Source organism: Mus caroli, unplaced genomic scaffold (genome assembly GCF_978045245.1).
Source record: "Mus caroli unplaced genomic scaffold, Mus_caroli_1 scaffold_9, whole genome shotgun sequence".
Taxonomy (NCBI): Eukaryota; Metazoa; Chordata; class Mammalia; order Rodentia; family Muridae; genus Mus; species Mus caroli.
This window is the reverse complement of record NW_028227264.1, coordinates 69,672,245-69,693,825: the sequence shown is the minus strand read 5'-3', so window position 1 is coordinate 69,693,825 and position 21,581 is coordinate 69,672,245.

The window sequence follows — 21,581 nt, the reverse complement described above, 5'->3', positions numbered from 1 at the left end:
TCCTCTTTCACCAGCAGCTTCTAAAGTTCTATGGTAAGGGAACAGATGGCTGTTTTTCCTACAAAAATCTCTGTGCTTGTGATTATTGGATTCATCAGGTGACAAGGTGCTCCTCTCTTGAAATTACAGCTAGAAAAATTAAGAAATTTGTTTGGTTTAAATGAGCAAATGTATGCAGCCATTTCATTTTTTTTTCTAAATAGTTTCAAAAGTATAAATATGTTTTATATGTCTTGGCTATAGATTAGTGGCTCATAAGTTATTGGTTATGATTAAAAATTTGTAACATTGGTAACAAAAAGTTGGCTTAAAACTGGTAACTCTGGGTTAGAGTAATTCAGAACATGTGGCATGAGCCAACCGATGGGAAAAGGTCTCTAAAGATACGCCTGAATTATTTTTGGAGTTCATTTTTAAAGAAAATAGATTGTTTTCACTGTTAAAATTGGGTTTGCTTCTCAAAATTGTGGTTGTATGAAGCCTCCTGAGTGGCCTAGTCCACAACCTTCCCTTTATCCACAGCCTCAACCCCAGCCGCCGAGGGAACCCCAAATCCCTCGGGGTGTCGAGAGGCGGACCGCTGCGGGTACATGGAGTGGCAGAGTACAGAGTCTGGGTGGACTCTGGTGGACCCGCCCAAACTTTAAACCCTTCAGTACTGGTCATTTTCCTCTGCTGGTATTTATAACTGGAAAACTAACCACCCCCTTTCTCAGGATCCCCAACGCCTCACAGGGTTGGTAGAGTCTCTTATGTTTTCTCATCAGCCTACTTGAGATGATTGTCAACAGCTGTTGCAAATACTCTTAACAACCAAAGAGCAAGAGAGAATTCTGTTAGAGGCTAGAAAAATAGCCTGGGAGCCAACGGGTGGTCTACACAACTACAAAATGAGATCAACATGGGATTCCTTTTGACTCGCCCCAGTTTCGACTGCAACATGGCTGAAGGTAAGGAGAGCTTGAAAATCTAATGCCAGGCTCTGGTCTCCAAGGTGCCTCTAGACGGGCCCACTAATTTGGCTAAGGTAAGATGTAATGCAGGGGCCAATCGAACCTCCCTCGATGTTCCTTGAAAGGCTTATGGAAGCCTTCAGGCGGTTCACTCCCTTTGATCTTACCTAGGAAGCCCAGAAGGCCTCAGTGGCCTGGCTGGCCTTCATAAGGCAGTTGGCCCCCGATATCAGAAAGAAACTTCAGAGATTAGAAGGTGTATTACAAGAGAGAGGGACAGTTATGTGATCTAGTGAAAGAGGCAGAGAAAGTGTGTGTGAGAGAGAGAGAGGCGGGAGGCAGAAGAAGGAGAAAACAGGAGGGATCTTAGACAAGAGAGAAATTTGACTAGAATCTTGGCCGCAGTGATAGGAGAGAAAGAAAAAGACAGGATCTAGACAGGAAACCTGGGCAACTGAAGACCGAGCCTCAGCTAAAAAGACTCAGCTGTGTCAGACTGAAGTTACTTATTTGAGATACACCCTTCGAGACGGGAAGTAGTGGCTAACTATGCCATGGCAAGTAAGAAAATTCTTGGGTACTGCTGGCTTCTACAGACTCTAGACACCTGGATTGGCGACCTTAGCTGCCCATTGTACCCCCTAACCAAGAAAGGAACAGTGTTTGTGTGGACCCCAGATCACCAGAAAGCCTTTAGAGAAATAAAAAAGGCCCTAGAGATCAGGGGTCGCCAGAGAAGCCTTACTCAGACTTGAGTAAGACCTTGAAAAAGGCCAGTGGCTTACCTATCCAAGAAGTTACACCCTGTTGCCAGTGGGTGGTTTTCTTGCCTGAAAGCTATTGCTGCCATAATCTGCTTGACAAGGATGCTGATAAGCTCACTCTGGGACAGCAACTAGCTGTAATGGCATCCCACACTCTTGAAAACATTATCCAAAAGCCCCCTGACTGGATGACTACCAACGCTCCTGTGACACATCAGAACTTTTTGTTGACTGAACGAGTGACCTTCGCTTCGTTCCACCTGTTGTCCCACTGCATGAGACTGCACCTACTCATCACTGTGCTGAGAAACTGGTACTTGAAATGATCTGAAGGATCAGATCAGCCTTGGCCTGAGGGTTCGAGCTGGTACACTGATGACAGCAGCCTCGTGGTTAAAGGTAAGCAGAAGGCGGGGACAGCAGTACGGTGGTGAACAGAAAGCAAGTGATCTAGGCCAGCAGCCTCCCTGAAGGGACGTTGGCCCAGAAAGCTGAACTTGTGACTTTGAGACAAGCTCTATAAATGGCAAAAGAAAAGTCTACACTGACAGCAGGTGTGCTTTTGCCACTGTACGGAGCAATATACAGACAGAGAGGGCTGTTGACATCTGCAGAGAAAGACCTAAGATGCTGTGGCTAAAGAAAATCAGATGGCAGATCTAACTGCCAAACAGGTGGCTCAAGGAGCAATGATCCTGGCAATCAAAGAGCCTAAAGATTATTATGACATCAGAGAGACCAGCTTTAGATACACCCCTGAGCACTATCAAGTTATGGACAGTAGTTGACTTGGCCTGGGGGCCAAAAAATTCAAAGGTGTGGTTAGGTCCTTTGACTACTATGATACAGGACTCTTTGACTTGGCAGAAGAAATAGCCAAAAGCTGCAAGGCCTGTGCTATGACGAGGTAAAATTTATAGAAATTAAGCCAGCTAGATATTGCAACAAGTATTTATTAGTGTTTATAGACACCGTTTCAAGATGGATAGAAGCTTTTTCTACCAGGACTGAAGATCCTAAAAGAAATCTTCCCAAGGTAGTGGACCTGCCTTTGTTGCCCAGGTAAATCAGGGACTGGCCAAGATATTAGAGATTGGTTAAAAGTTACATTGTGCATGCAGGCCCCAAAGCTCAGGACAGGTAGAGAGAATGAATAGAACCATTAAGAGACCCTTACCAAATTGACTGCGGAGACTGGCGCTAATGATTAGATAGCTCTCCTACCCTTTGTGCTCTTCAGGGATAGAAACACCCCTGGACAGTTTAGACTGACCCCCCCTATAAATTACTCTACAGGGGGCCCCCTCCACTGGTAAAAAATAGCCTTTATACATAGTGCTGACATGCTGCTTTCCCAGCCTTTGTTCTCTAGGCTCAAGGTGCTCCAGTGAGTGAGACAGCGAGCGAAAAAGCAGCTCCAGAAGGCCTACTCAAGAGAAGAAGACCTGCTACATTAGACGTCTCCACGCAGAAAACCTTGAGACTCGGGTGGAAAGGCCCTTATCTTGTACTCTTGACCACCCTACTTTCTACCTTTATGGGACCCCTTTTGATTTTGCTTCTGCTTTTAATTATAGGTCCATGTGTGTTAAATAGGCAAGTCACCTTTATTAGAACAAGAATTAGTGCAGTGCGGCTTTTAGTTTTGAGACAACAGTACCATGCCCTAAAGGATCAAGTATGTCAGGGAGAAGATAGTGTCTAGTTCTAAGATTAGAACTATTAACAAGTAGAAGGGGGGAATGAAGAAGTATAGCAAAATTCGAGGCTGTTAGGCCCAGGCTTGGGAGTGTGGTCTTTGGGGCTTAGTGTTCCAGGTGCTGGTCATAAAACAGATAGCGACATTCCTTCCTCTACCCACCCACTTCCTGGGTTCAAAAAGTGTTCATTCAAAGAAAGTCACCCTGACCCACCCTGACCATTGCTGGAACCTGCAATGCAAATGTGCTATCGTTAGGGGCTCTTAGAAACTGTCTTGAGAAATAACCCTCACAATTACCAGGTATTCCTTGTGACATTTGTGACTTTACACTTCCTTGTGACTCTTAACTGGTATTTTTAGTATTTTCCAACAACGCCCTCCCCACCTCCTTGAGTTGTGGTTTCTTCCTTTAAATACCCCCTTACTCAGCTACTCGGGGCGCCACGGTCCTCTACCCCTGTGTGGTGTATGACCATGGGCCCGAGAGTGCTCTTGAATAAAAATCCTCTTGCAGTTGCAGCAAGACCGTTTCTTGTGTGATTTGGGGTCACCTCTCCTGAGTCAGAATGTGGGGGAGTCCTCACGTTGTGGGTCTTTCAGATACTTTATTCCTCCTTAGAATAAGAACAAAATATCAATGAAAGGAGTTGCAGAGACAAAGTTTGGAGCTGAGACGAAAGAGACTCAGAGACTGCCCCACCTGGGGATCCATCCCATAATCAGCCACCAAACGCAGACATTATTGCATATGCCAGCAAGATTTTGCTGAAAGGACCCTGATATAGCTCTCTTGTGAGGCTATCCCAGTGCCTGGCAAATACAGAAATGGATGCTCACAGTCATCTATTGGATGGAACACAGGGCTCCTAATGAAGGAGCTAGAGAAAGTACCCAAGGAGCTGAAGGGGTCTGCAACCCTATAGAAGGAACAATATGAACTAACCAGTACCTCCAGAGCTCGTGTCTCTAGCTGCATATATAGTCGTTCATCATTGGGAAGAGAGGCCCCTTGGTCTTGTGAAGATTATGTGCCCCAGTACAGGGGAACGCCAGGGCCAGGAAGCAGGACTGAGTGGGTTGGGGAGCAGGGTGGGGTGGGGGGAGGGTATAGGGGACTTTTGGGATAGCATTTGAAATGTAAATGAAGAAAATATCTAATAAATTTTTTTTAAAAATAAAATAAAATAAAAAAAAGCACAGGCTTCGCCTTAACTCACCCCAGTCTGACTCTGGTGAGGCCCAAGAATTAGTATATATATATATATATATATATATATATATATATATATATTTACATATATGTTAAGTACACTGTAGCTGTCTTCACCACACACCAGAAGAAGGCATCAGATCCCATTACAGATGGTTGTGAGCCACAATGTGGTTGCTGGGATTTGAACTCAGGACCTCTGGCAGAGCAGTCAGTGCTCTTAACCCCTCTGGCTGCTTTTCCTTGCGGTGCTGGAGATTGATTGAACCTAGGGTCTCTTGCACGCTAGTAGAGTACTTCTCCACTGTGTTACAGCCAGAGTCTTCTAAAACTTTTATAAGACAATGTGTGTGGACTGGCAAGATGGTTCATCAGGTAAGAGCACTGACTGCATTTCCAGAGGTCCTGAGTTCAATTCCCAGCAACCACATGGTGGCTCACAACCACCCGTAATAAGATCTGACGCCCTCTTCTGGTGCGTCTGAAGACAGCTACAGTGTACTTATGTATAATAATAAGTAAATCTTTGGGTCTGAGCAAGTGGAGCTGACCAGAGCAAGCAGAGTCCTAAATTCCATTCCCAATAACCACATGAAGGTTCACAGTTGGCTAGTATTGTATGTCAACTTGACACAGGCTGGAGTTATCACAGAGAAAGGAGCTTCAGTTGAGGAAATGCCTCCATGAGATCCAACTGTAAGGCATTTTCTCAATTAGTGATCAAGGGTGGGAGGGCCTGTTGTGGGTGGTACCATCCCTGGGCTGGTAGTCCTGGCTTCTATAAGAAAGCAAGCTGAGCAAGCCAGTAAGAAACATCCCTCCATGGCCTCTGCATCAGCTCCTGCTTCCTGACCTGCTTGAGTTCCAGTCCTGACTTCCTTTGGTGATGAACAGCAACGTGGAAGTGGAAGCTGAATAAATCCTTTCCTCCCCAACTTGCTTCTTGGTCACGATGTTTGTGCAGGAATAGAAACCCTGACTAAGACAACAACCATCTGTACAGCTAAAGTGTACTCATATACATAAAATAAATAAATCTAAAAAAAGACAGTGTGTGAGTGTGTGTGTGTGTGTGTGTGTGTGTGCAAATGTACGTGTGAAGGAGTCAGTTTGCTCCCTCCACCAACTTGACTTAAGGGACTGGACTCAGGTCATTATGCTTGGAGCCAAGTGTTTTAGCCTAGGAGTCATCCCTCCAGTCTCACTGCTCCTTTGAGACAAAAACTTAATTTCTCATTAAGCTTCCCAAGCTGTACTTGAACTTTTCTGTAATATAACCCTGACAGGGCTTGAGTTTACCATCCTCCTGCCTCACCCTCCAGAGCAGCTGGATTACAAGCCTGCCACCAGGATTGTATAAACCATGGTTTTTGAAGGCCGTGAGCATTGGGCTGGATCAGGGTGCTCATGGGGCCTGCTAATTTTGCTGAGTGTCTTTTAACTTATTATTGTACAAAAGAGAAATAGTTCTTCCAAAAAGATGGCTATTTAAAAAAAAAATGCTCCAATTTCCAACCCCCAACCTGTGTTCCATATGCAAACCCCATTTCACTACAGGTAGAAATAGACAGGTAATTTTGATGTCATTTAAAGAAAACTGCCCAGCTCTTTCCATTTTAAAAGCACAGGTTCCTTTTCCACCTGTCTGAGCTATTCTCTGGGTCTTTCTCTCTTTGAAACGCCACCCTGTCGTATGTCCGAGTGTTTCCTACTGTTGTTATAGGGCAGGTGGGAGGAGGCTCTTTAAAGAGAACCTGGCCCCTGGAACCAAGCGAACAAGATTTCCCGGCATTTGCTCCCTCATTAAGTTGTCCAGGGCAATCATTTTATGAAAGCGCCCTGAACTCTAACTGTGGGTCTGATGATACCATCCAATATGCTGCAAGAACAGACTTCTGACCCTCATCCAGGTCGGAAGGGGTTGGGGCGTGCGGGAGGAGGAGGCAACCAGTTTAAACAGTGGTTCATCAACTGTGTGCTGCGCCTGCGCCATGCACAACTAACGTAGCACGTGAAAAGAGAGGAGCATGGTCTCTTAAGACTGAAAAGAGCCAATGGCTGTTTTAGGAAGACTTGGGTTTGAAAGCCAGAACTGACATCAGTCTTACAGGTTCCTGAAAGCACAACAGGAAGACACCGATTTCCTTAATTCTTGAATAAAATGAAAAGCCCTTGCCTGTCCGAGGTCTGAGGAAAAGAAAAGACACACAACCCTTATGTAACCAGACAGGGTTCCCAGAGAGAAGGAAATGTGTGTTTCGAAGCTCTGCAGCTAGGGCGGGGAATCTGGTTCAGTTTCGTCAGTGCTCGGCTAACATACATGAAGCCTGCATCCCATCACCGGCACCACATAAACCAGGGATTAGTGCCACAAAGCCATAATAACCCCAGCATTTTGTAAGTGGAGACAGGAGGATCTAAAGTGCAAAATTATCCCTGGCTGTATAGTGAGTTGGTTGAAGGACCAGTCTGAGATACATGAAACTATTTCAAGAAGGGGGTGTGGCTTCAGCCTAAATCATGGTTTTTTTGGTTTTTTGTTTTTTTTTAAGATAATCTTCAAAGAATATTAGAGGTGTAACCATGAGAGGGGAAAAAAACAAGTAAAACCAACTGAAGTGGAAATTTCTGGTTTCTTTGGAGACTCGGTTGTGTCATGTGATGTTTTTCTGGAAGTTGTCTTGTGAAAGGGCATGTGATGTTTTGTTGGAGCAGACACTTGAGAGGGTGTGTGATGTCTAAAAAGAATATGTGACAATGAGGTGACGCTCTTGCATTGATTTGCCTTACAAACACTCCCCTGATGATGCTTTTGCATTGGTATGCCAGGGCCAGGCCGTGTTTTGCTGGTTTTCACTTGTCTTGACTTGTAGAAAAGCACCAGAGAATTGGTATTCTGGCTGCTTCTTTCTTATTCATATTTGGCAGAGCCTTGTGGTTTCTTCTGGATCGAGCAGCTGCTCCTGATTCCTGTTGGCGTTTTGGACTGGACTGCTGATGTCCTGACAGCGATGACTGGGATCTCCCCAAAGAACTACTTCTAAACAGGTCCACCCCACCCCACCCCCATTTTCTATTAACCTTTCTTCTCCCCTACCTCTGGCAGGTGGGCTAGAAGAGAGATTGAAGTGTTTAAGAACCCTTAGAAAAATCTAAGCCTACAACCAACTATTATGTCAACAAATGACTTGGAAGCTGAAAGACAGAACTCACAGCCTCCTGAGCTGTAAATTCTCTTCCAGCATGCTTCACTCTGACAACCCAACCATTTACAATCCATATGGTGAATCTTTTTTTTTAATTTCATCAAAGAACAGGTATGAAGACAACCAGTGAATTAACACACCCAGGAGAGCAATCCTTTAAAAAAAAAATGTTCAAATGCTTTCTAGGGTTGTTTTGCAAGAAGCAATACTCATTTATAAAACAAACACAAGGCTGGGTACAGCCCAATGGATAGAGTGCTTGCCTAGTATGCACAGAGCCCTGGGACCAATCCCTAAGCCACGTAAACCCCACATGGCTGTGCACACTTGTAATCCAGGCAGGAAGACCGGCATTTTGAGGTCATCATTCACTATATAGAAGTTTGGGATTATCCCAGCATCCATGACACCATAACTCAAAACAGATATAATGGGGCTAGAGAGATGGCTCAGCAGATAAGAGTCCTGGCTGCCTTTCCCAGGGTCCCAGATCTGATTCCCAATATCTACATAGCAGCTCACAACCATCCACAACTCCAGTCTTAGGAATCTAGCATCCTCTTCTGGCCTTCTCAGGCACTGCTTGCATATGGTGCACAGATATACAAGCAGGCAAAAACACCCATCCAGATGAAATTAGCCCACTAAGATTTAATCCTGTCATTTTTTTTAATTCACCTTCTGTCAGATGCATTGATATCCTCACCCCCTGGGGTATTGATATTCTCAAGTAATCTGGAAAGTGGCAACTCAAAGAAGACTCAATTTAATGAAAGAGTTGGAAAACATTCAATTTCACATAAGAGCAAGGGAAAGAGAATACATTGGCAGCCAAAGAAAACGTATTTCCACCTATAAAAACATTGATTTGCCCACGCAAAAAGAAGGGTCTGATTTCCTGTGCCAGCAAGAACGTCACATTTCAGGACACTCTGATCCACTTTGTGCTGTAATTTCCGACATTTAAATGTTAAATCCCTCCAGCAAATTGCAAATGTATTCTTCTCCAATACCAGAAGCACCTTCCTCTGGGTGATATTTTTCCACTTTCACATGCATCATTTATTGCTGGGCACCTTTCTAAGACAGCAGGGAGCCTGCTCACTCCTGTGACAGCCTTAATCCAAAATGAGCTTGAATCCACGGAAAACAAATATCACATCCACAGGGAGGGGACGTTAGCTAACTTGCCATTTTCTTAGGAAGATGTTGAAGAATAAGCTGTGTTGGTTTGAGTAAGAATGTTCCTCCCCACCCCCAGGCTCAGACATTTGAACACTTGGTTTCCAGTTGTTGGCGCTGTCTAGGGACATTTATGAAGGATACCCTTGCTCAAGGAAATACCTTACTAGGGGGCAGCTTTGAGAGTGTGAAACTTTGTTTCAGTTCCAGTATTACTCTCTCTGCTTCGTGCTTGCCAGTCGAAAATATGAGTTCTCTCAGCTTCCTTCTTGTGTGGCTGCTGCCCTGCCTCCTACCATAATCGGCTGTCCAACTGTAAGCCAAATAAACACTTCCTTCTCTAATTGTCTTGCACGTGTGATCTTATCACAGCAAGAGAAAAGAAGCCAATATGTAAAACCCTGCCGAGTAACTTGTGCCCTGCGCTGTAGCAGGCTCCCAAGAGGGAAAGCTAGAAATTGACAAATAGCTGAGAAAAGTATGGCTTATCTTCAAGCTTTCTGCACAGCTGGTATAGAAGGGGAATGAGTGAAACCCCTCATTCCTTCACCAAAAGAAGACAGACAACCGCTGCTTAGAAGACAGCCACTGCTTACTTCTAAGCCACTGCTTAGGTGCCAACATCACCCAGAAGGAGTCTTTTGGAGGACATGAGTCAACACCTACGGTGCATCCGAGAAATCTTCCTTTGATTTCATGACTGAGACAGCACCATAGCATAGCATCAGTTGAGCTGTTTGAACCACAATGTATTTTAATATTCACAGAGTGTCTAACTAGCATTTGTCAAGTGGTAATTATGAACACAGAGAAGGAAACTTGTGTACCGGTTGTCGATTACGTAAGCCCCAGCTTACTTCGTTCAGCTCCCATTCTGCATTAAATGAATCCATTTTTCAGCTAGACAGTGGTAGCATATTCCTTTAATTCATACTCCCAGCACTTGGGAGGCAGAGGGAGGTGGGCCTCTGATTTTGAGGTCAGCCTCATCTACAATGTAAGTTCCAGGACAATCAGGGCTACACAGAGAGACCCTGTCTTGAGAAACAAAAACGAAATGAACAAACAAACAACAACAAAGGGGTCGATTTCTCTTTTGCAGTGAGCAATATCCCAAAAGGAAGAGATTCTCTTACTGTTTCCTGTGACTGCATGTTCAGTCATGGGCATGAGGGCACTGGGTGTTTGGCCAGGGCTGTGTGTTCTGAAGGCCCAGCCCTCCTCCTGGAAGCCTTGACTTTGTCTCACATAGTCATTTCCTGGGCATGACCTCCTGAACATAGATGCCAGCCACCGAATGCAGTTAACTGTGCACAGCTGGTCCTAAAGAGCTGCTTGCCCGGAAACTGCAGACTGTCTCTGACCCACTCAAACCAGTAAAAGTCTCTGCCACTCATTGCCTGTGACCCGTCCTTCTCCCAAAAGAGCTGATCCCAGCTGCTTCCCGACCTGTGTGTGTGAGATTTTTCTCAGCTCTATGGCACCTGTGAGGTTTGCTTATATAGTTACTCTTGGATGGCAGCATCTTAATTTTTACATCGTACATCCCCTGACCAAATGAATGTTCATGTAGTTTCCATTTCCTGATTGGGCTCAAACACCAGAGATGAAGCCATAGCCCAACCAAAGGACAAAGAGAAATTAAAAGTTTCATTTTTCCAAACACAGGGACATGAACCAAGTCACCTGAGCAATATGGCCCCTGTTTTCCTAACCCACAGGGCTCCCATTGCCCTAGACAGAGTACACAAGTTGAGCGCAAAATGAATTGTAAGCTGAGGACTTGCAAGAGAATTGGCAACCTGTGGGCTACATGAAAGGAGAGATGAAAGCAAAACAGGAGAAAAAGATAGGCATGGGTGTCTTAGTCAGGGTTACTACTGCTGTGATGAAACACCATGATCAAAAGCAAGTTGGGGAGGAAAGGGTTTATTGGGCTTACATTTCCACATCACGGTCCATCACTGAAGGAAGTCAGGACAGGAACTGAAGTAGAACTCGGAGCAGTAGGCAGGATCTGACACAGAGGCTACAGGGTGGTCCTGACTCCTGGCTTGTTTCTCATGACTTGCTCAACCTGCTTTTTATAGAACTCAGGATCACCTGCCCAGTAGTTGCACCACTAACAATGGGCTGAGCCCTCTCCCATCAACCACGAGTTAGTAAAATACCCTACAGGTTCGCCTACAGTGCATATACTTACGGAGGCATTTTCTCACTTGAGGCTCCCTCCTCTCTGGTGACTCTATCTAGCTTGGGTCAAGTTTGACCTAAAATTAACCAGCACCATCAGGCAGCTGGAAAAGTCAAGAGTAGAATTTCATATGCAGAATACATCTTTCATAGATGCTAGAATATTTGGCCTTGTTACAGGAGGAATCTGGGTACCTCCAAAAGTTGAGGGTGAGTTGAGATGATTCCAGCCTCAACGTAAACCCAGAGTACAGAAGACTCTGTCTGCAGGAGCCCAGACTGCATAATGGGAGGTTCCACTCCCTTTGCGTAGACCAGGTTGGGTGCTCCAAACGTCTTAGAAGGCAGGTAGGAAGTGCACTTGTCTAGTAAGGTGGCAGGAGAGAATTGAAAATAAAACTGAACTCTAAGATCCATGACCTCACTAGGACTCAGCTAGGTTTCTAGGGTCAGGCATGATTTCTCTCCTGTGGCGCCCGCCTTAGGTCCAACTGGAGAGCTGTTGGTTACTGCCAGCATACGAATGGCATTATTGCAGTTTTAGATGGTCGCGGTTGTGGTTCATTGTTGCGGGATTTTCCCTGTCCAATTACATTAGTGCAGAGGAGGTCTGTGATTGGACAGGGGAAAGGGGGCGGAACTAAGAGTTGCAGGGAGAGGGAGCATCCCAGAGGGTAGGAAGAAGAACCATAGCAACGTAGCAGCGGACATGAACCCGCGCGGCAATTACCAGCCACAAGTAGCTATGATTTTATAAGGTTAGAAATAGAGGGTTAAAGCTTTATCACTATCAATTGGCTCTGAAATGATTTATTGGCATCTTGTAAATTGTGAGTTTTATTGATACGTAAATCTAATTGGTTAACTATAAGCTTAAGAGTCTGATTTTACCGGGTTACTGGGTATTGTGGTATCAAACTGCGAGGATGACAGATCTATTTGGTCACTGGAGTATGGGGCCGCTGGTTACAGGGGATTATAGCAGAGAGGGAACTAGTGGCTCTCAGGACAATTGAGAGCCAGATGCTGGGGAATGGGGGCGGGGTAGTTGCAGAGCGGGCAGCCAGCAGAAGCTCAGAAGTGTGGTCTGGCATGGTGGAGAGTTGGTGGGTTTACTTTTTTTTAATATTTCCCGCAACAGTTCATAGACATCACAGCTAGGTAGGACTATTGACTGCTTCCTTCCCTTGGCAACTTGCATAGCACCTTCTGGTACGATGAAAGTTAGACTTTCAGAAACTTTAAGGTCAGATCCAGCTTGAATCCTCCAAGTCCTGTGTCGGATTGTGTCTTTAGCAATAGGAACTTATCTTAGACATCAGGGAAGCGACCAAGAGCAACAGCAAAAAAAAAAAAAAAAAAAAAACCTGTTATTTTGGGAGTCTCCTGGGTTCCCCTAACCAACAGTTGGAAAGGAGGTTTCTTATGCCTGGTCATTAGTTTTTATTAGATAGTCTCTAGCCCTTGGGGAATAGAAATCTTCACCACATGAATTTAAATAAATATGATGCAAGACAAGCCAGAAGGAAAATGGTGGGCTTGGCTTTATAGTTCCAGAACTGAAATAGAAATTTCTGGTTTCTTGGGAAAGTCGGTTCTGTCAAATGATGTTTTGCTGGGACACAGAGGTGAAAGGATGTTTTGCTAAAGCAGGTACATGAAAGAATGTTTGTGCTGAAGCAAACACAGGTGAAAGTTTCCTTTCTGAAAGCACCTTCACTCACACACATGAAGAAGAGTACATTGGTAAGGAATGTAAATATGACCCCACAGACAGTGGAAGCTGGAACATTTTTTTGCTCTTCCTCACCGCGCTAGTCTTTGCTGACATCTCGCATGTATTAGTTCACTTTACATTGTGTTGTTGAGCTGTGCTTGTGGTGGCTTCGTAGAGAGAAACTTGCCAAAGAACTTCTCATGAGGTTCCTGTGACTTCTTGCTACTTCCACGGACTCAGGCCAGGTAGAGAGCCTTGTGGTTTCTTCTGGATTGAACTGCCTTGATGGTTCATGTGTGGTGTCTGCCAAGTGGCCCGGACTGCAGTTGCTGATTCATGTGTGGTATCTGCTGAGTGGACTGGTCTAGTGATTCGTGTTAGGTGGATTGCTAGTAGACTGAACTGCTAATATCCTGACAACAAAGATTGGAATCATCCCAAAGAATTATTTCTAAACAGGTCTACTACCTCCATGTTCTAATAACTTTTCTTTTCCACTAGCTCTGGTATGTGGTAGACTAAAGGAGAGGTTGAACCCTTATTAAAGTAGGTTGTAAAGATTATAAGCCTACACAGAACACTGAGCAACTGTAATTCAAATTAGTTCTTATGATGGCAAAACCAATAGGGAATCAGGAATCCAGGAGAATAGCAAACAGTGGCCAAAGTAAAAGTGGAGCAGCCAGATGCTTCCAACATATCATCTGAGCATCCTTAAGACAATGTTAAATAATGATCAAAGTGGGAGCCAGGCAGCCAGAGATGTCAAACCCGTCACACGCATGGCTTTAGACACTCACCAGAGACATGTCTTGGAGAATAATAATGATGCTGGAAATGTATCGTTTCAGATCAGATCATGTCGCTATGGTAACTAGTAGTTTACATGACAAGGCTGAGAAGTTATTAAGCAACATGATCCCTGTGGTGTTGTTAAGGAATCAGCATCAAAGCTAAGATGACAACGTACTTACAAACTCTACCCAGTGGGCAGACTAAAAATGCAGATCTTTGTAGCTAAAACCCACAAGTACTGATCCTTTTCCAGGTCTCCTGAAACAATTTACAACCCTGTGTGGATACAGTGTGTATTTACTCTCTCTGCACAATCTCTAAGCTTCCCAGTAAAGCCTCAGGTATACATAGTGGCAAAACAACAGACTCCATCTTAAACAGGGTGAAAGTGAGGACAGACACCAAGCCTGTGCTCTCTGACCCCCACAAGTGACCAAGCCAGCTCAGTCAGCCAACAGGGTCTCAGCGGAGGGAGTGAGTGAGGGCTGGAAAGACAGAGATACTTACACAACACAATAACACGACTCCAGCCGGTGCTGAGGCTGAAGCACCTTTAGTTTTTTCCCAGTTTGCTTTTGTATCCATCTAGGTACATCCAAAAAAACATGGTCAGCTCTTAAATCAAAGACAAAGTAATCAGGCAAGGCGATAAACAAAAAGATCACTCCTGGTAGTCAAGCAAAGCGGTAAACAAAGCCCCATCGTCACTGTTTCTAATACTCTTATCTGAGCCTACTTCCTTGCCCGAGCCCAGTAACAGATGCTAAATTCCTAGAAGTGGCACCAGAAGCTCTCAACACACAAGCAAGCACCTTCACTCACACACATGAAGAAGAGTACATTGGTAAGGACATGGGAACCTAGCCCTTTAAAAGGCATGACCGGAATGATGACATCATCACCACTGCACAGACCCCACTGAGCAGAGCTCACCTTCCTGACCACCAAGCTGAGAATCTAGGAGGTGGACACCGTATAACGGGCCTCAAAGATTCATCGTGAAAGAGGGGCTTCCAGGGCTACAGAAGAGACTGAGAGTGGTCTGTGTCCTCTAGTGAAGGATAGACTGAAGTGATAAACCCCTTGCTCAGTTCTCAGAATCTGTGGAGGATTCGGTCCCTGTAAAATCCTCCAACACATCACTGGAGATAAAGAGTTTTCTACTGCTTAGAAGTCTGGACCTGAGGAATAGGTCAAAAGTAGCTTTAGATGGCTAAATAAACGCCAAAAAAGTATGATGCAAATCTTCCTTTATGAGATGCATGTTAACTATCTTTAGTCTATGTTCAATTACTCTGGGAGATATTAAGAGGCCTAGTGCTGGGGTTAAGGTTCTTGTACAAGACCAGAGAACTTACTCTATAGAAACCTCCATAATCCTGTACTGTCTCCATTGTGCTAAGGATACAAGGAGAGGCCATTTGCAATCCAGGAAGTAGGTCCTCACTAGAACCTGATCATGCTAACACCCTTGATCTCACACCTGCAGACTTCCGGACTCTGAGAAAATACCTACCTCTGGTTTCAGCCACCTCTCCTATGACTCTTCATAATGGCAGCCTGAGATGAGACATCAGTACTATACTCCATCCTCCCAGAGTGAGAGCAGCACACGACTGTCTGTCTGTCCCCGTCTTCAACAGCCTTGTTGCTTAGTCATGAGTACTAACTACTGAGTGATGTATACCACTGAGAGCTTAAAAGAACAAATATAAACTCCCTTCCCCCAATACACACATGTGTGCACACACATGCAGGCACATGCACACACACACTCATACGTGTGTACACTCAAGAATGCATGCACATGTGCACATATGCATCCACACCCTTAAGTACACACATAAACATACATGCACACACACATACACATGTGAACACATGCGTACATATACATCCACGCACTTAAGTACATGCACAAACATTCACATGCATGTGTGTGCAAACACAGAAAGCTCTGCTCCATGCCAGATGTGCATTTGAAAGCGATGTCAATGACTGTCCCAACTTCGTGCTTTCTAGCTTGTCAGGAATGGACTCACTGGCTCTCTTGTCCCTCCTTCCTTCCTCTACCTTCTCTCCTTGTGTGTGTTTGTGAGACTGCACATGCATGTGTGCATGCCTTCCGCTACTTCCAATTTCAGCAGCTAAGGTTTCCAACTGTCATTCCCTGATGGCCTCTGTGGTTTCAGAACCTTGGACAGCGCTTTATTCCGCTCTCCAGGAACCTGTCCTTTTTTGTTGTTATTTGGTCGGTTTGGGGCTTCAGATTAAAATATAATTACATAATTTTCCTCCCTCCAACACTTCCCACATACATTCTCACTCTCTCAAACTCATGGCTTGTATTTCTTTAATTGTTCTTTTTTATGTACACACACTCATATTCTGTGTGTATATATGTAAATCCCTAAACATAAATATAATGTTCTATTTCAGGGATGGCCACTTGATATTGAATAATTGTGAGGCTCTTCCCCACCCCTGCACGCTACATTACTTAGTTGCCTATAGTTCTTTGTTTAGGAAGGCCTATGAGATTCCTCCTACCATCTCAGAATATTTACTAGTGTTTTCTTTCATCCTTATGCAGCCATGTTGATGGGTCTTCATTGGTGTAGCTTCTCTGCCGTCTCCAGGAGATGCAATCTCACAGCAGACTTCCTATTAATCTGGCTCTTACACCCCCTCTTTGGTTATGACCAGTGATCTTTAGTTGTGCGGTGTGTGTGTGTGTGTGTGTGTGTGTGTGTGTGTGTGTGTTTGTATGTGTGTGTACATGTGTGTGTGTGTGTGTGTGTTTGTGTGTGTGCACTGGTTTGGATAGTCATTTGTTCTGTGCATTTTGATGAGTTGTGCTTTTCTGTAATGGTGGTCTCTGTTTATTATAAGCTTGTTTGATGAAGAGTGAGACCTAGAAGTATACATACTTAGAATTTGATGGATAACTATGTTGGCTTAGTAAGATGGTAGTTCTACGTTCTTCTCCAAGGTCCATGACATCATTAGCCCTGAATAGTTTGCTAAACTTCTGTAGCAGACATGATTTCCCTCGTGTGAAGCAGGTCTTAAGTCCACTTAGAGAGCTGTTGATTACTTCCAAGGTGTGCATGCCACCACTGCAGCCTTGGGACCATCATGCCACGCTGGTCATTATTTTAGTTCAAAGACATGGCTGGGTAGGACCATGGCTGGGTAGGACTATTGGCTGCATTCCTCACTTGGAAACTTGCATGGCATCTTCTGTTGTCAGAAAAGCTATTCTTTAGAGAGGAGACTTTCATGACAAAACCACATTGGATCCTCCAGGTCCTGTGTCTGAAGTATGTAACCAGAACCACAGAGAGCAACTGCTTGTAACTCCAGCTCTTGGAACTTCAGCGCCTCCTTCTGGCCACAGCAAGTACCGACACTCATGCACACATGCTCTCACGCAGACACATAACCGTATAAAACAAAAGGTAAAATAAACAAGTTCTTTAAAAAAAAATAGAGGCAGGACGGGGATCTAAATTGCGCTATTATGTATTATATGCGCTCCTATTTGCATGACTCCGATAAAATTGCTGTTTCTCTGAATGGTTTTTCCGCAATAAAACGCTGCTTTCTGAGAGTACTGTAAGTATAAAACTCACTCCATCCCACATGGATGAATCTTTGGTCTTGAACTCCACGAAGCCAGACAGCTTGCAGAGTCTCCTGCAGAGAGTCTCTCAAGGCTGAGGCCAGATAACCCGGTGCCCTGGACTTCGTCCTAGGCCTGCAGGAGTTACTGCCTGTGCTAAGAAGAGAACAAGAAAGGAAAACGGTTCTCATGGGAAGTCAGGGTTTTTTTCAAGCACGTTTTTACAGTATTTTGAAACTTTATGTTAACTTTTTGGTTTTTTTGTTTGTTTTTTGGTTTTTCGAGACAGGGTTTCTCTGTATAGCCCTGGCTGTCCTGGCACTCGCTTTGTAGACCAGGCTGGCCTCGAACTCAGAAATCCGCCAGTCTCTGCCTCCCGAGTGCTGGGATTAAAGGCGTGCGCCACCACACCCAGCTTTATGTTAACTTTTTAAAATTCAGTAAGTAAATGCACACACTCAAGAGAAAAGCTAACCTAAAAGGAAACCCCTCGTTGATTTTTCCAAAGATAGTCGGCGCTCTATTTTCATGTATTGCTCCGTTTTTAGTCTCTGAGTCACTAATCTGCTGTTTCCTCAACCCTTGTAAATCTGTAAATATAACTGGTGTCGTGAGTCGGGGGAGAGCTTTTCATTTCATGAAGGTAGACTAGACACCGAATTCTGGCACCAGCTAGGCGTACCTAAACATCCCGGGCTCCAAAGGAACTCTCCTGGAAAGGAAAAGCATCAAACACAGGGAGTCAGAGGCAGGAGGATCTCTGTGAGTTCCAAGCCAGCCTGGTCTACAAAGCGATTTCCGAGGCAGCAGGGGCTCTGGTACACAGAGAAACCCTGTCTCAAAAAATCAAACCAAAATTGATTGATTAAAATCTGGACATCTTATCTGAGAATATTTATATAGTAAGAACTTTATATGAGCTCGTGGTTAATATCTTAAGAGTGGCTTTTAATGATAGTCCACAAATATTAGAAGCTGGTTAGCATCCTTGTGGTAGAACTTTTCAATCTGAATGTCAGCAACACCTTATCAACTTTCAACTTGCAGTACACATAATCACCACTAGGTGTCACTAGGGTTTTTCCAGAGGAGGGAAGAGGGAGCCGCTGTTACATTCATTAAACAGGGCTTTACAAGGTTACATTAAATCGGAAATTTATGGGTGAAGGAAATCTTCTAAAACAAGACTTTGGAGCTTACATATTTAAATTTTAAAAATTTACTAAAAATATCTTGAATTAATCTTAGTAAAGCTATGGGGTTCCCACACACAGAGACACTTTCTATCCCTGGTGAGCCTTGAGAACTAACGTATGTGCGTAAGAAACGTCCTTACTTATGTGCAGGTTGACATTTTATATTTATATAATCTGGCCGCACTCCCAGCATTCCACTTTTTCTCCTCTCAGAGCTGCCTGGCAACATCAGAAAACCATCGTTGTGTCACAAATATAACTAATTAGCCAGTATAATTCGGCGCACATTTAAAACATCTGTTCCTGGGTATGCAGTACTCCCCAGTGGGAACAAGGCAACCCTCATTTTTTCACCTCTGCCATGCAGGGTACCTCCATGGGTTCCAGGAGCCAAGAAACCCGTACTTTTCATTTATGTGTTATTTTCTGCATTTAATTCTATTATAGATTTTTCCAGCCACAACAGCACGTTGGACAGTGTTTGTTTGTTTGTTTATCCATTTTAGAAATCTATCAAATATCCTAGAGAGCTGAAATGAGCAAATTTTAAATCTAGTTTAAACTCCTTTGTAGAAATGACCTGTTTGGCAGCTATATAAACTGAGATGTATAAATAATAATAATAATAATAGTAATAGTAATAAAAACAAATGCCTAACTTAGATTCTCATCCTGGCTGATTCTTTGTTTGTTTGTTTTTCAAGACAGGGTTTCTCTGTGCAACCCTGGCTATCCTGGAACTCACTTTGTAGACCAGGCTGCCCTCGAACTCAGAAATCCACCTGCCTCTGCCTCCCAAGTGCTGGGATTAAAGGCATGCGCCACCACGCCCAGCATCCTGGCTGATTCTTAACTATTAACAGGACCTTAAACAAACCATGATGGCCTTTTCCTGAAATCCTTTCTCCATTGTTGAAAGGAATTGTTCAAAACTGGGCTTGGTTTCGATTGGTGAAGCATGGTCAGCACTTGGACGGTAGAGGCAGGAGAATTAAAAGTTCAAGGTCATCCTTGCCTTGAGTACAGGGTAAGTTTGAAACCAGCCTCAAAAAGGCAAACCTACCTTAGGATAGCTGTGACGACAACTAGAAACAACACATTCGTATTGTTTTGACTCCGACCTCTGTCCCCAGCTTTGTGGTGCTAGTCTGAGGGCTGTGCAGCCTTAGGGGGCGAGGCTTAGATGAACACCAGGGGCATCATGGGAAGGGACATGCACAGTAGGGAAGGGGTTCTGTAACTTGAAAACTACCAATCAAGACAGAGAGCCATCCAAACTATATCCCCAGTAACCTAATTCTCCCTTCTCTTGAACCCCACCCACCCAAAACAAAGCCCCAAAGACGGCAAAGAGAAAGGTGCTTGCCACTAAGCCTCAGGCATACAAGTTCAACATTGGTTCTCAACCTTCCTTTTTTTGTTTTCTTCAAAGACTTATTTATTATTATACATAAGTACACTGTAGCTGACTTCAGACACACCAGAAGAGGGCGTCAGATCTCATTACAGGTGGTTGTGAGCCACCATGTGGTTGCTGGGATTTGAACTCAGGACCTTGGGAAGAGCAGTCAGTGCTCTTACCCGCTGAGCCATTTCGCCAGCCCAGGTTTTCAACCTTCCTAATGTTGTGACCCTTAACACAGTTCCTCATGTTGTGGTGATTTCCCCACCCCCACCCCCGCAAAAAAGCATTTCATTGCTACTCCATTAAAGTGATTTTGCTACTGTTTCAAATTGTAATGTGAACATCTGATATGTGGCACATCTGATGTGCAATCGCTGTGAAACCCCAAGGGGCTCACAACCCACAGGTTGAGAAACACTGCAATAGTAGCCAATTATCCTCTGAATTTTACATTCCAGCCATTACATATGTACCTACACTCGCATACACCCATCTTACACACATACACACTGGGACTTGGATCATAGTTTAATGGTGGAGTGTGTGCTTAATGTGTGTGTAAGGATTTGAGTTCAATCAAAGAAGGAAAAAAAGAGAGGAAAGGGGTTTGGAGGAAAGGAGAGGAGGGGGAGGGGAGGAGGAGGGGGAGAGGGAGAGCTAAAGCAAAACAGTAAACTAACCCATCTGCGGTCAGGCTTGCATCCCTCCAGTGCCCTGAAGTTAATGTGAGTTCTCATTTCCTGAATTTTGATGATGAAAAGACATCCTGGTTGTACTAGTCAGGGTTCTCTCTAGAGTAATAGAACTTATAGAATGAATATATCTATATCTATGTCTATACCTGTATCTGTATCTATATATGGGATGTATATGTGGCATAGATATATATGGGGTTTATTAGAATGACTTACAGCTGTGGGCCAGCTAATCCAACAATGGCTGGCTATAACCAGAAAGTTCAAGAGTCCAGTAGTTGTTCAATCCATGAGGCTGGATGCCTCAGCCCATCTTCAGCAGACATTTGTACTGGCTTGTTTTACACCAACTTGACACAAGTTAAAGTTATCTGAGAGGAGGGAATCCCGATGAAGATAATGTCCCCGTTCCGTCAGGCTGTAGGGCCAGGTGTGGTCTGTAGGCACAGGCCTTTAATTCCAGCATTCTGGAGGCAGAGGTAGGCAGATCTCTGTAAGTGTGACTCACACGGGGTCTACAGAGTGAGTTTCCAAAACAGCCAAGGGTACACAGAGAAACCCCACAAACAAACAAACAACAAAATCAAACTAGAGGTAAGCCTCTAGGGCATTTTCTTAATTAGTGATTGAGGGTGGGATAAGCCCATTGTGGGTGGAGCTGGTCCTGGGTTCCAAGCAGGCTGAGCAGGCATGAGCTGCAGTCCCTAAGCAGCATCCTCCAAGGCCTCTGCACCAGCTCCTGCCTCCAGGTTCCTGTCCTGACTTTCTTGATGGTGAGCAATGATATGGAAGCGCAAGTGCAATAAACTCTTCCTCCCCAAGCTGCTTTGGTGTCTTCCTGAGTCAGGATCGGGATGAAAGACATGTTTTCTGACCTCAAAGATCCAGAGTCGAAGTAGAACTTCCTACTTCAAATTAAGCAAACAAACAAACAAACA